The 16086-nt window shown below is 31.2% G+C and overlaps 1 protein-coding gene across 1 annotated transcript in view; it reads right to left on the reverse strand.

Annotated features, from left to right (window-relative positions):
- LOC129971551 (uncharacterized) overlaps positions 1–16086 on the reverse strand; it is a 172654-nt gene that overhangs the window by 41199 nt on the left and 115369 nt on the right. The gene's annotated exons all lie outside the window — the stretch shown is intronic.

Raw genomic sequence — 16086 nt, forward strand, 5'->3', positions numbered from 1 at the left:
ATATTGTGGTATTAAGCTTATCTGAAACAATATCTAATTGACTTTCCCTTATAGAAAAAAAAGTCTGTCAGTTTATCTATGCAGTGCATGAAAGTTTAAATATTAAATGACCTAGAAACAAGCGCTTTGTTTTATGAAGAATTTTTCATCCTTATAATCAGCTGCATGCATGCATCTAATTATCAGTTCACTTTCTAACGTTAATGGACGCCGTGCTAGAGAGACAATTTATTTTTGATGTAAAAGACTTTGAGTAGTTGAATAACGATGATATTCCTTCACGATAAAGCAAATAAAAAAGAAATCCTACTTTTGTGTCAATCAAATCTAACCTTTAGTAAAATACCTTTTTTTGTCCAACACATTTTCTTTACTTTCCTGTAAAAGATGATAAATCTTTTTAGCTCCATCATTTTTTTACGATACAGATGATTTTTTAAAAAATGAATGCATACTTTTAATAAATAAATGGCGTTTATTTATCTTATATAAATTTTGTGACTGATTTTTGTGATATATTTTGATATTAATTTTTGTAGATTTATTTTGTAGATTATTTTTTGTAGAATTTAATTTTTCTTCCTCTTTGGTTTACGAGACATCCACGGAAAAAAATTTGTAAATCTAATCAATTTTGAAATTGCTATGAAGCAGTCTTCGGAACAAAAAACACTTTTTCAGAATTATATCTGTCTGAAGCGTGTTTGTGAAAACGATAGCTGAAATAGATATAGATGTCCTTTATTTGTTATATAATTAATTCCACGTTGTTGTATTTTTTTGTCTTTTGCTCCGTTGTAGAAAATATTTTCAATAATACAGTTTGCGGATTTTTCTTTCACTGATTAAGTTCAAAATACAAATATTCAGAACTTAAAAATCCAATTTCAGTTATCTCGCTATCTACTTTATCTAGATAACATACATACATACAATTCACTTTTTAATGTCCCGTTTTAAAGTAACATTAGGGTTATTTGGGACATATTTCGCAATTTTGAACTGTGGATAGAAGACGAGTATGACACCTGAGCTGATGCCCCTCTCCAAGCTTCCTTTCTACACCAGAGGGAGGATGTTTGGGCCCTACGGACTCAACGGGTACCAGTCCCCCTTATACGATGGTTTTTCAGTGGAATCAGGTTTCGAGCCTGAAATCCTTTGACTCCGAAGCCGAGACTTTACCATCAGACCACCGCAGTCCTTCGCATGCGTATGTAAAACAATCAGTCAAATATCCTACTAATGGTTGATTTGATCTGAAATTTGGCACAAATTCTAAATCGGATAGAAAAATTCATTAATCTAACCCAGGTGTTCGAAAACTTTGAAACATTGAAAGCCAAGTTTTAGAAATCGAATCTATCACTTCAACTCGGACAGGATGTATTGGACTTTTCTAGAGATTGGCAGAACATGTTTTTAACAAAAAAGGTTTCAAGCTATAAAAAAACTTTTGCGAAGGAAAAATGACATTTATAATTAATTATTATTTGTATAAAAAATAGGTATGACTTGATTAGGTTTCAAACCTATATTATAGTTCTGCAAATTATGGAAAGATACGTAAATATTCACGATCTTGTAGTCTCCCCGCACTACTTCAATTCACAGTTTGGGAACTTCTAATCTTACTATATTTATGACTCCCATTCATCCTCATAATTGGGGATGAGAAGCTTCCGGTATGGTGGTTGGTTCTCCCCACCCTGGTGGGTACAAAATAGGTGGAGGACGATTTCCTCCCATCGATGTCGGGACTTACTTCCCAAGGGAAGGGTTGTACTGTGACCGGTGATGGCCCTTAGGACTCATCCAGTTCCCGACAGTGTTGCTGTTGCGGTGGTCCGGTCATTCAGATTTTTCCATGTTCCTTAGGAATAACCGGGGGGGGAGTAGCCGTTTATAAGTAGCATTCTATACATAGTCTTAAATTGACAAACAGTATATTAAATTAAAGGATCCTTCCTAATTTTAGAAATATGTTATCATTTACCTCCAACTAAAAGTGTTCAACATATTTGAGATGTCTATCCCATGGATGGATCCTATGTAATCTTAACTTAAAATTATATGACTGTAAATAATTTAATTTCATAGTATATTTCAAAAATAATTCGATGCATGTGGGATAAACGATAAACTGATGTAATTAAAAAAAATACAAATACTTTTCATCGCTTTGTCAGATTTTTCACTTTTCCAAAACAGGAATCCACTTTCTGTCAGTAACAAATTTAGAAAAATGTCTATTTCACACATCAATGAAAGCGAGCACTCGTTTAAAAAAGAAAACCCCAATCCTTTTGATAAGCCGAATCTTTTCTTTCGAGAGCAAACAATCAAATATGTGGTAAGCTCCGCCCATTTACACGATCTGACTGGACAGTGCTCATTTATCGTAGTGGCCGCTACGGTCAGCCTACGCCTGATGGCCACCGATGAGTTGTGAGAAGGGGCTGAGGGTGGCCCAGGTAAACGTGATGGGAAAGGGGTAGGTTGCAAAAAAAGGGGCGAGAAAAAAAGTGAATCTTCGTTTGGATTTTCTTCTTTGCATGCGACGCTAAGAGAGTCTTTGGCTTAATGTATATACTATTACGGTAAAAAAATCGATGATTATGTATAATTACCAGTGATATTTCATAACCACCAGTAATGAATATTCGTAATGACTAATAAACTTAAAGGTAATTAAATAATCACTAATAATTAGTAATTTAACTAAGAGATAACTAATTAAATAATTGGTAACAATAATTACCAATAATTAGGCATACTCACCGGATTTATCATATTTGCCGTAACATATACATAATATGCGAATGTATATACATGCGTGAACGTGTATGTATTTATATCACAATTTTATTATATAATATTTAAAAGCATGGAGGATTTTTTTAAACCATGGCTTTATCAGGGGTTTTTGAATACTGGCGGATTCATCTTTGAATAAATCAATCGAAAAATTATGAAACCAGACTTCCAGAAACTGTGCTTTTATTAAGTGAACTGGCAATACTCAATTTGCATACTGCCATACGATATATATATATATATATATATATAATCAATCTAAAATTAGAAATATTTTGAAAACGAAACTAAATTCGGAATCGCAACTAAAAATTATTTCTTATTCAAACTAAAACCAAAAGAAGGAACAGAAAAAGCACCATAGTGTTTAGAGAGCGCAAATGCAGCCACTACTAAAACACAGGTGAATTGAGAAATAGTAATAAAAACCAAGTTAATCGGAAAAAATCAAAATTAAACCATATAAAAAAAGAATCCGGCCTGAAGACTTTCTCAAGGGTCACCCTCAGGAAGGGATTCAAAAAAAGGGATTTTTTTTCTGTGAAAGAATGCAGACCAAACAGTCTGCATTCCTTCACAGAAAAAAAAAAATCCTTTTTTTTGAATCCCTGCCTGAGGGTGACCCTTGAGAAAATATGAGAATTTATAATACGGGAATTTTCGGACAATTTCAATACATACATACATATATATATATATATATATATTGAAATTGTCCAAAAATTCCCATATTTCGGATATTTTTGAGTCCAAAAAATACATTTTTTAATTACGCCTATTTGCGAACCCGTTAACTGAAAAATACTTTCAGTGTTACATAGATGAAATTTGAAACTTAGTCTTAACTTGAAACGCGTAAACTGCAGACAAAATTTGAATGAAAATGATTCATCGGTAGTTTATATATCCATCTGTACAAAAAAATGTAAGGTAGCTAACTAAAAACGCACATAAATATCTAAATGGATACATTTTGGTGCAAAATTGTAATATTTAAAGTAAAAAAATCCGTATCGAATTTTGAAATACATCTGTCAAAGCATTGACTGTCTATCGGTCGGTATGTTCGCCTGCCTATAAGTGCGTAAGTTTTCTCTTTACTAAATTTGTAGCTTCGTGTCAAATGTTGGTATCAATCCGTCGAAAAGATGGTTCTCAAAATGCGTATTCAATTTCCTTTACTGTATAACGAAAAACGAAAAATTATGTGAGGAAATAAAAATCTGTGCACTCACGATGTTCTCTGTATCGCCAAAGATTTAAAATTCGTATTCAGTAGGAGGGTAAATAACTTTATTAGAATGTTTGCATGGAAATTTTAGAAAAATCATTACTGTTGTGTTTTAAATGAGTGATTTACATGAAAGTAAAGAAACTCTCAGCAACAATAAACCATATAACATTAAATAAATATGTAAACTAAATGAAAAATAAAGTATCGGGTAATTATGATGAAGTAAAAATTAATCTCTAATCAGATTCACATAATAAATAATTCACATAATGCATTTATGCAGGACATAATTTTTGTCATTAGATAATAAACAAAACATAACTTTTATATTATTGGCTATCAAAGTATTCCAAGCAAGAATCTTTTATAGATAAAAGCTATAAAATCTCCTATGAAATTAGGATCTTACCTCTATCAAGATCCTTATTTCATAGGAATAAAATACCATCGTGGGGAAATGTAGTGGTACCAATATTCTTGAAGGGGTATATCATGGTTGCCATCATGGTTTCTCAAAATGGGGAGTGCAGGGAAATTTATATAAGATCATGTTGTAATTTGATAATGTCAAATGGGCTGCAACCACCTGATAATAGATCACATGACCGAAGAAATAAGAAGGAAGGCATTTTGAATTTCCATCTTCCAGTAATATATTGTATATATGTAATAATTTCAATTTATTTGCATTTTAAGAATGATTATTTTTTAATTACTCGAGCTCAAGTTTCATTTTGACTTCTGAATTGTTTAAGCTCTCTTTTTACCATGCTGAGCTTAAACGTGCTGAAACCAAAATGTGGCCTCAGCTACATTTCCTACAAAATTATATGGATTCGAAATGCTTTTCAACTTTTTTTTTTCGGATTGTCAACATTGCCTGGTTATAGACAAAGAAAAAAAAATGGTAATTTAGAAAATTCTTAGTTGAAAATGGAAAAATGTTTTACTTTATTGCGGAAAAAAAAATATCAGTTTATAAAACTCCAAACATTTATTCTTTTGTCAAAAAGCTTTATTTTAACATATATGTTGGTGTCGTGAGAATTAGCATTAGCAATTATGCCAATTTTCCGGCAGTATCAGTATCTTCCTGTTGATACTGCTTTGTTCAGTTGTGGCGGAGTGGTCGGCTACACTCAAGAAAAAGAAGTCGTCCAGAATCTTTTGGTTCGAGGCGATCATTTATATTTTTTTACTATTTTGATGTGCATCTTTCTAAAAATTGTTTATAAATAAGTTCATTGTTAATTTGTAAATAAAATTGCTTTGTTTTAAACAAGCAATAGCATCTTTCAATCATTGCTAATTTCAGCCAGAAAAATCTGTCTTATATAATATGTATAAAAAAACAAATCTCCTAAATTCTTATAATAATATTAATGTTTACTTTTGATACAAATTTATCTGTCTGAGGCATCGCTACTTTCTAGAAATAAAGAACGCCTTTATTACTGGCGTTATTTTAATTCAAATAGGAGCAGAATATTTGAAATATTTATTTCCAATGAATGGCAATAGATAGAGACAAATACAGATGTATCACAAGATAGAGAAAAGTTCTATGTTTTATTTATTGTGCTTAATATAAGTGCCAACATCAACGAAACTTCAGTTCTTGCCGTATATGAAGCAACTGATCCATGATTTTTGAACTCACTTCTGTAACAATTCGATCGCGCAGATCTAGAAGAGTAGCAATCATAGGTTTTGACACTGCAGAGATCGAATTGAACGATGATAGAACCTGTGACCTTGTGGTTCGCAGCCGAGTAACAAGGCCACAAGACAAGGCAACTGCCTGCGTTTCGTAGATGTTAATTGGCTTATAAGCTCTTAACCACATTACTCTCCCTCCAGTGAATCGGAGGTGAGACGAACGATACGGCTGTTGAGTCTAATGTTCCTGTACCCATTTGAGTTGAGCCAAGCGTTATGCCGAGCGTGTGTAGGTGAGTGCTTGCTGTTGTGCCAACTGAGTCTGACGACTTTGTGTTGCTGCGTCAAATGAGTCAGACGACTTTGGGTTTCTGTTGGTAGATGGCACCATAACAGCTGTACAAAGTTTGAAGGTTCATGGTCCGAGGCCACCATCGTGGCGCATTGGTATGAGCGAGGATAAAACCTGGGACCTTGTGGTTCTCAGCCGAGTAACAAGACCACAAGACAAAAGTAACTGCCTGTGTTTCGTAGTTGTTAACTGGCTTATAAGCTCTTCACCAAAGCACACCATTATATTGTTTGTTGGGAAATTCCAAACTTTCTGCTTCTTCGTGAATACTATTGGATATTCTCAACATTTTCATCTTACGATTGAAGACAACCATTGCTTTTCCCTTTACATGTGAAACCATTTTCCACAAATTTTTTGTAGCCAATCTTTTTCAATATCAATCTGTTTATGATGAGGCGTCTTCTTTCTAAACTTGTAAAGAAATGCATGTTGAAATGATGCAATGGATTCTCTCTTAGCATACTGCAGCACGAAAAACCGAACTTACGTTTTCTGAGACATCGTTACTTTCTTGTAAACAAGTAGCACCTTAAATACCGGGATTGTTTTAATGCAAAAAATGAAACTTTGTAATTTTGCTATTCAGTTATGTCATACATGAGTCTCTCTATTTTCGTTTATTAGAAAGAAATATCATAAATCTGCTCTTTACTTTCAATAATCTTGTATTTAATTTCATATGATTTGGTAGAAAATGAATTTGGTTTAATAAAATAATAAAAAGGAAATATAATATTTCTAATGCTCAAATCTTCCTACATTGTTAACAAATTTTGTAAAATTTTTTAGTTTTCTTCCATTATAATTAACTCTAACTTTTAGCAAATGTTATAAATGACACAAATATGAATTGTGAGTTTCCGACTTGCGTGTCAAGTTCATTTGTCACGATATTTAAAACTTCATTTTCTTAGTCTCGACTTTCTTTGCGAGTCAAACGAAAATAAAAATCCGACTCCATCGGATCAACACGAAAAGAAACATGTCATCCGGCGACACAGAAACATGCTCCAATCTCTGTTACAAGAGCCAACCTACGTATTCCATTTGGATATTACAATTGGATCCCCCTTTTTCGGCGTTTTTTTCTTTGTTCCACTATTTTTGTATCGCCGCAAGCGAATATTCCGCCGATGAAGCATGGTCTTTTACGACGATATAACAGTAAAAGGATGAGTAGGTGAAAACTTTCGCTGAGATTTCGCGCATGCCAAGTTCAGGAGTACAGAGACGGGATAAAAAAACATTAGGCAAATTTAGTGCAGTCGAAGATGACATGAGATTGTTTCAAGAATAACGGAAGATGTGGTTTTCCGCACAGAAGCTGGTGTGCCCGAACAGGTATGTCCAGACATTCTATACATTACTTCTTTTTATTATTTATATGTATATATATATATATTATTTCTCTTGACTTGTTTCTTGTTTGTGAATTTCGAAATTTGTTATTGATTTCTCATTTAGTTCTGGTATATTAGAGTTTTGAAATTTTGTACTCTGACGTCATAATTTTAAACTTGATTAATAAATATCAAATATTTTTTTTTAATTCAAAATTCTTAATTACTTAGCGGTTTTTCATAACACCCTTTCAATTTAGTCTTTCCAATTTTTATAATTGCCTATCCTATGTTTCACTACGATTTTACACTTTTAAATGTCATTTTTTCATTTTGGTAAAATCTTTTTATAAAAAACCTTATAAATTAAAAATAAATGCATATTTTTTATCCAAATTTTGTATAAAATTTTCATAATATGTCATGAAGTTTCTAAATTACAAAATAAGTAATTTGGTATATTTCTTAAGTTATTTATAATTTTGAACAAGAAGCTTATCGTTTATGCTTCTTTTTGGACATATATACACATAAATATTCCAATTTTCAAACCACTTTTGGATTTTAACGATTTATTTCATGGAAAAATTAAAAAACATAAATATTTCCATACATTTAAAAAAATAATTCATTTTGAACTTAGTCGGATTCTTGAATTCACCGTATCTTCAGTTGATATGTCGATGCAGATCTAATAATATGCACCATAAAAAGCATGGATTAATTTAAATATTTAATATGTCTTTTATTTTAATAGTCTAGTCTTGAACATCGCATAAGACTTTGTAAAGAGGGAACATCGTTTCAATTCTTTGCTCATTTCTTTATATAATAGAATTTTCAAATTCCCGATGAAAATACACTATTTTCAAATTTTCAGAGCCTATTTGTCGTTAATCTATTAATATAAATTTTAAAATTGGCGAAAGGTGAAAGAGTAAAATTAATTTCAAGATTCCGTGGTATTTATAATTATGAATCAAAACTAAAGTGAAAATAGTGCATTTTCACTTTAGTTTTTATTCAAAACTAAAGTGAAAATAAGAAATAAAATAGTGCAAAGTAAAAGTGGTATTAAATAATTCTTATTAAAATGTAGAAATTGAAAAGTCTTTCTATTTGATGTTATAATGAAGTATGCTTTTTAATGAAGATTTTTTTCCGGGTGTGGTGAAAATTCTAGATTTCTTCTATTTCTTCAAGCTGGAGTTTCGTAATTTTGAAACGTTGATTCAGCATCTTCTTCTTTTGTTTTAGAACAAAAATATCATTCAAGGATTAATCATATGAATGTTAGTATCATTATAAAATAAAGAGTGTATGTATGTGAATTGATAGTTTACATGCTATTCAGACTGAGAAATATTACATATGTTTAAAAAATTCCTGTTTATGATAAGAAAAATCATTTATTAATTTCATGCTTGCCAAGTTTCTCTAATCTATTACATAAGCTCAAATTGCCTTTTAGGAATTATAAATTAAACTATGTTCTACTTATACAAATTATTGTATAAATATTTGACATAATGCTTAAAACAAAGACAAGATTTCAATAAAATTACTTATTAACTGTTCCTTATTCAATTCCAACTATTAGTTCACCCCCCCCTATATATATATATATATATATATATATATATATATATATATATATATATATATATATATATATATATATATATATATATTTGTTCAAATTTTCAATCTTTAATAAAATACTTTTTATTCATCCACTCAAGTTCAAATACATTTCTTTAAACTTGTAGTGGATGACACTTGATGTTAATACAGTTTTCTCAATTATTAATTAATTAAATTTAATTTTTTCCGCGACCATTTTCATCAAACCCGATACTATCGCCAAAAGGTAGCTTTGCGCAAATAACCACGAATTGCTTTTCATTATGATGGCGCCAAAGGATTGGTGCATTCTTGCCAATCCTTTGGCGCAATTTCGCGAACGTTGACAATCGACAGGATAATCCCAAAGTACTTTTCGAAGTAAATTGTAAGTTTCTCAAAGTATTTTTTTTTGGAACTTTTTAAAGTTCTAGAAATTTTATGGTTATAATAAAAAAAATCGATAGGTTCTATTAAATAATGCCTTCAATTTAATCTGACATTTTTTGATATTTACTTTTTTGATAATTATTTAATAAAAAGTAACTAAAATAGAAATTTTTTGTTGTTGACCTAAGTAGGAATTGAATTAAAAAAAATTATATTACTTGTTTACTTATCATCTTGGAGCAAATGCAGCAGAATAGGAGAAAAAAAAAAGAACCTTAAACATCACATAAGGTTGAAATTTTGAAATATTTTAGTAGAATTTTAAAAATTTGCATAGCTTTTTAAAAGTTTCTTGAACATTTTGAAGTCTTCCAGACCATTCTTGAATGTTTTCGAACAACACTGCACTTGGAATAATCTAGATCATTAAATTTCCCATATGTTTATATGTTATAAATAAGAGTCATTATATGAGTATTTAACATAACGCTTAAAATCACAGCGACGATTTTAGACAAACATTGGGACAATTATTACTTACTAATTGTCACTTAATAACTTATTATCTTAAGTCAATGCTGTTAAACAGCAGAAAGGAAAAAAACTTTTAACATCGCATATGTTGAAATTTTGTAAATATTTTGGCATAATTCCATACCATATTACATTTTAAAAATCTTAGAGCTTCTTAGACGTTTCTGAACATTTTGAAGCATTACAGACAATTCCTCAATTTTTTTTGAACAACAGTGCATTTGGAATAATCCAGATTATTAGTTTTCTTTCAAATTACAGTTTATTATATAAATTTCAGATTATTCTCTATCTTTCGGTCTTTAATTAATTAATTCTGTCTTTAATTTTTAGAAAATTCTGGAACATTTCGTAATATTAAAGCAAAAAAAAAAGTACATGTTTGTGAATTTTCATAAGTATATAATGTAATTGTACATATATTCATTGTTTGATTAATTATTGTATTAATAATACTCAAAATTTTAATATAAATGTTATTTTTTAATAGTCTTTGCATTTTCAATCAAGCCACATATTATAGTAGAAAAACAAGTAATATACTAAAAAAAAATTAAGTTAATTCCAACTTAGATAAACAAAAAAAATATTTTAGTTCCTTTTTATTAAATAAATACAATTAATATAAATATGTATATACATATGACAGAATTACAATATTAAGTGGCAAAATAGAAATTGAATTGAAAAATTGTAATAACATCAAGTGTCATTCACTACAAGTTTCATATACTAGTTTTATATTACTTATTAAAATTTTTTAGCTTGGCGACTCGATTTAAAGTATTAAAAATTATTTAAATTTAATTAATGATTTAATACTTGAAATCACATAATGAATGAAGAATTACGTCAAGTAATATATAAATTTTTTTTGTCGAATTCCTACTTATTTTCTTATATTATTTATATATATCTTATATTATTTATGATCGGGTGTCGCGTCAGTAATCTCAGAGCTTGGCGACCATTTGATGACGGATTTGGTAGCTTTGGCGACTAAACAGAAATTTCTGGATAAATTTAATTAATATTTTTTAAAAAAACTGTATTAACATCAAGTGTCATCCAATACAGGTTTAAAAAATGTATTTCAACTTGAATGGATGAATAAAAAGTATTTTATTAACGATTGAAAGTTTGAACAATATATATATATATATATATATATATATATATATATATATATATATATATAGGGAGAGTGTGAAGTAATAGTAAGAACTGAATAAACAAGCTAGATTTTAAAATTTAAATTCAACAAGAATAAATACAATAAATTTGCCCTTTTTATGAAAGCTAGATCAATTTCTGTTAAAAAAAAAACAACATTTCTCTATTTCTGACGTAATATGACTCTGGGCAATGCACAGAACAGAAACTAGTTAATTAATAAAATTCTATTTGAATTTCGCCAGTAGCAATGAATTTTCCTGTAAAACGTTTATGGCCATGACCTAAAAACTTCACATCACAGACTTATTTTGTTCAGGTTTTCTTTAAAAAAAAATCCATAAATTATCATTTTGCTTATTTTCCTGAGAAATTTATTACCAACATTCTTCTAACGACATTCTGCGTCATTTTTTATGCATTTTATCTGAAGTAATAATGAAAAGAAATCGTCATTTTTTATCATTAATCTCGGGTGATGACGACGGAATCGACAACTTTGCTGTCTGTCGCTCTTCGATTTGCCTATATTATTATTTTTACTCACTTTAAACTGAACTGGAAAAAGGTTGTAAAGTTCATCGAAAAAATAAATATAATTTAATATGCTACTACTTAGCTAAATCATCTTATTTGTGCATTGTCGTTTTTCCCTTTTTTATGACACAATTTAGAAGATCAGTTAAATCTCGTTAATATAATTTATGATGTATAGTTAAATGTCCCGTTATAATTCTTCGTACATTTACATTTTTGGCAGTTGGAATATATTTTATATCTGAAAAATTTCCTTCAGTGTTCTATAATTGGGTTTAGTTGAACTGAAGAACAGATTCATTAACAATAAGCACAAATATTCTTATTAATAATAAAGAAAAATGTTAGTACGTTTGTGTGTCTCTGTGTGTTGGAAACTTGCAGGACAGACTGTTTGTCCTAGAGCTTCCACTCTTGGCACATATTTATTTTGGAAGTCAAGAATGTATACCTCAGAGAGAGTTTTTCGTTATTTTAATTAAATAAAAACTAACAGAGAATTTGATATTTTTGCATGATAATTCTCAAAAGTATTAAAATCTAAATCACTTTAAAATTCAAAAACATCCTTTTAAATGACATCAGTAGAGCATCAAGTAATTCGTGAAGATTCCTAAGTGAAGAGTCTTTCTGTCTGATATATCGATTGAGATGTTCTCATAGATTTTCACAGGGATTAAGAACTCAGGAGTTTGTAGGCCAGGATAGTAACTGTAACTCTTCATCATGCTCCCTGCACCATGCACCGGCAATTTTGGATGCATGGAATAGAGCATTATCCTGCTGAAAAACACCAGCATTCGCAGGACACACAGTTTGTATAGGATGTACCTAAGTACCTATATATACACAAGTACACACAAGATGTACCTATTTGGCAACAATAAATAAGTACGCACAGATATTGAGAGTACCTTCCATAGAAATTAATGTCACAGGGTCTCACAGGGATTAAGAACTCAGGAGTTTGTAGGCCAGGGTAGTAACTCTAATTCTTCACGATGCTTCCCGCACCATGCACGGGCAATTTAAGATACATGACATGAAGTATTATCCTGTTGAAATACACCAGTATTCGCAGGACAAACAGTCTGTACAGGATGTACCTATGTACCTACACACATACACACACTCGGCACCAATGGATAAGTACGCACAGATATTGAGGGTACCTTCCACAGAAATTAATGGACCTGAAGCATACCAAGAAAACATACCCCTACCATCGCATTACATTCACCAGCATATTGGTGGCCAATATTTGCTTTTGGAAGTTTGTTTTCTGATATCTCTCGGTGAATACACTAGCTACCATTTTTCAGATGCGTTAGAAAACGAAACTCGTCTGAAATAGCAATCTTTTCCCACTGTTCCAGGGTCTAATGTTTGTAATGTAATGCACATGCATGACATTTCTTACAATGTACGCTTAACAATATAGGTGCTGAAATCAGACGTCTCTGCGAAGACCAATATGCAATACAATGCATTGAACAGTTGTGTCCTAGATAGCTTTCTTGTGTTTTGATGATTCTTCTGGGTCGACAATAATACATTAATCTTTTTTAACCTGGCGTCACAAGCAATTCTCCCCCTGCCATTAATGGTCAGCAGTGTTCCCAGTTTGCACGCTCAGACTACATATCCATTTTATTTTTCTAGTTATTGTACACATTCACTAAGGTACTACCTGAACATTTCACAAAAGCTTCAAATTCAGAAATGCTGTCACTATGCTTTATGTACCCGATGATCATACCCTTTTTAAAGTCCGTTAAATCGCGTTGCCCACTACTGCAACTATTTCTATGCTGACATATACGTTAAAGCCATCTTTATACGCCAGCCAACAAACAGGTTTACCTGGGATTGGCTACAAATGTGTTTACGGCAACCTGCTTGGGGATCATAATATTATGACTCGACTATGCACCTTACTAGTCGAAAAGTTAATACTATCTTTAAATAAGCTATTAAAATGCACCAAAGAATAAGGAAGTAACGAGGCTGACAAGCAGTATGTCGGTCACATCACACTGGCCAATGGAATGAGTAGTAAAGCAGTAAAACGTAACTAAAGTCATTCGAAGATAGTGAATGATATTGACTGCTTATTGGAAATGATACATTGTCACAGTACAGTAAAAATCGCAAGGTGTAAAAATAGTATTAACTATAACAGAGAGACAAACAGCCAGCTTTCATTCCTGTGGTTCCTTTACTTGGCTCCATTCAACGAATTAGCTCACCAAGCTAAGATTAAATTCCTCCAAGCATTTTTACGAATAATGCGAGGGAACAACCAGCATCATTTTCTGGAAAATTTGACGATCAAAGATTTCATTGTGAGAAAGTACCTATTATAATTTTTTAAACAATTCAGTTAAGTATAATCTAAATAAATGCAGGGCCGGGATAGCCTGCTTGATAGAGCGTTGGATTCGCGTCTCTTAGGTTGCGAGTTCGAACCCCGCCGGCCGAAGATTCCCCCTCTTGCTTGGTGGCTGACGCGCGTTAAATCTGTCGTGGTATCAAAGTCCTCCATGTCGAGAGTAATGCCATTGGGGGTACTGGATCAAGGGTGATCGTTCTCTGATTCAGATCTAAATTACGATCTATGGATGAGTGAATAAAATGCGAGAGTGAAGTCCGCCCCGTAAAAAGGGTTGTGAAGTGTGTGCAGTTAAGTCGTACTCTTGACTCTACGATAAAAACAAGAGGCTCTCCCCTTTAGGCTTAAATCGGATGTCTTCGAACAGCGGCCTTGTCCGTGGCAAGTGCCATAAGTAACAACAACATAATCAAAATAAATAAAATTAAGTAAATGACCAATAGTTTTCTAAATATTGTCCGAGCAATTCAACACATGTGAAGGCGCTCCAGATTTGGCTGTCAGAAAGTTTCTCGGTCATTTCTTATGGTAAATTATGGTGCATGAAATGTGCCGGCTGATATTTCATTTCTGAAATAAGTTCAACAAATGATGATTGCAGACTACAGTAGATATTTCTACCAAAAGTTCGACATTAATATGTTTCAGTCTATGAAACAATGTTCTAAATACATTTTGAAGGAAGTACTAGCAAAGAAATGCCAACCAGGTAACAATAAAAGAATCTTCAATACTGTGATTGAATGAACAGCATTCTTCTGTCTCCAAAGAGCATGTTGTCAAATATGAGAGAGTATTAAAGAGTTGGGTTACAGGAAGGTACTAAAGGCAAGAACACTAAATCTGAAGACAGTAAAAACTTTTAAATCTACCTTAACAAGTTCGACATTAATATGTTTCAGTCTATGAAACGATGTTCTAAATACATTTTGAAGGAAGTACTAGCAAAGAAATGCCAATCAGGTAACAATAAAAGAATCTTCAATACTGTGATTGAATGAACAGCATTCTTCTGTCTTCAGAGAGCATGTTGTCAAATATGAGAGAGTATTAAAGAGTTGGGTTACAGGAAGGCAAGAACACTACATCTGAAGACAGTAAAAACTTTTAAATCTACCTTAACAAGTTTGATATTATGGCCTACATCTAACAAAGATATTGGAGAATGCAACTGTTTACATTTTATCCAATGATGAAAAACTTATTATTCGTCCTTTTATCATAGCAGCTTAAACTTTATATTCGTATATTCTTTCTTCATTTTTACAAGACAGCACTCTGTCGAGTTTGATTTTTAAAATTTTCAATGCCATATTTCATCTAATGAAAGATGTTTCAAACCGGTCATAAAGACTACACTTTATTTAGGAAGATAAAGTGTGGTTGGAGTCGAAATGCAGCTAGCTACCTCTTCGGGATGAGTTTTGGATCATTTTATAAAAAAAAAAAATATGAAATTGGCAAAGAGTTGAATAAGAATGTAACCATATCAAAGTGTAACATATAAAATCCTTCCATTAATGAAGTATCTAGAACGATGGAATTTTATGACTTAAATATAATTGTAACCGTAATTGTAATTGTAATAAATAAAAAAAAACTATTTTCAAATTCAAATACTAGCTCAAGGATTGTAAATATAATTTTTATGCATTTAAATAACTAAAATAAAGTACTTACAAGAAATTATAAACAAAAGAGGCAATGCATGCTATTTTAAACTTAAAGTTACATGTGTTGTCTTTTAGGTTTTGTATACTGTTTTTTTTATCACAATGTCTAAATTTTATCTCCTTTTTGTGAATTAAAGATTCGAGACGATTTCTTCAATATTTTCCCATTATTAACATGTAAAGATGCAACTATTGAGCCTATTTAGAATTTAATACTCGAAAATTCTATTTCTTCGCCCCACCCTAGAATTCAATTTAAAAGTACATATAAGAGTGGTATTCTAAATTATATGCCATAAAATCTTGACAAACTTCAGAAAGTTTATGACTTAAATCTTAACGAGCGTGTCCATCATTAA

This window comes from Argiope bruennichi, chromosome 6 (genome assembly GCF_947563725.1).
Source record: "Argiope bruennichi chromosome 6, qqArgBrue1.1, whole genome shotgun sequence".
Taxonomy (NCBI): domain Eukaryota; kingdom Metazoa; phylum Arthropoda; class Arachnida; order Araneae; family Araneidae; genus Argiope; species Argiope bruennichi.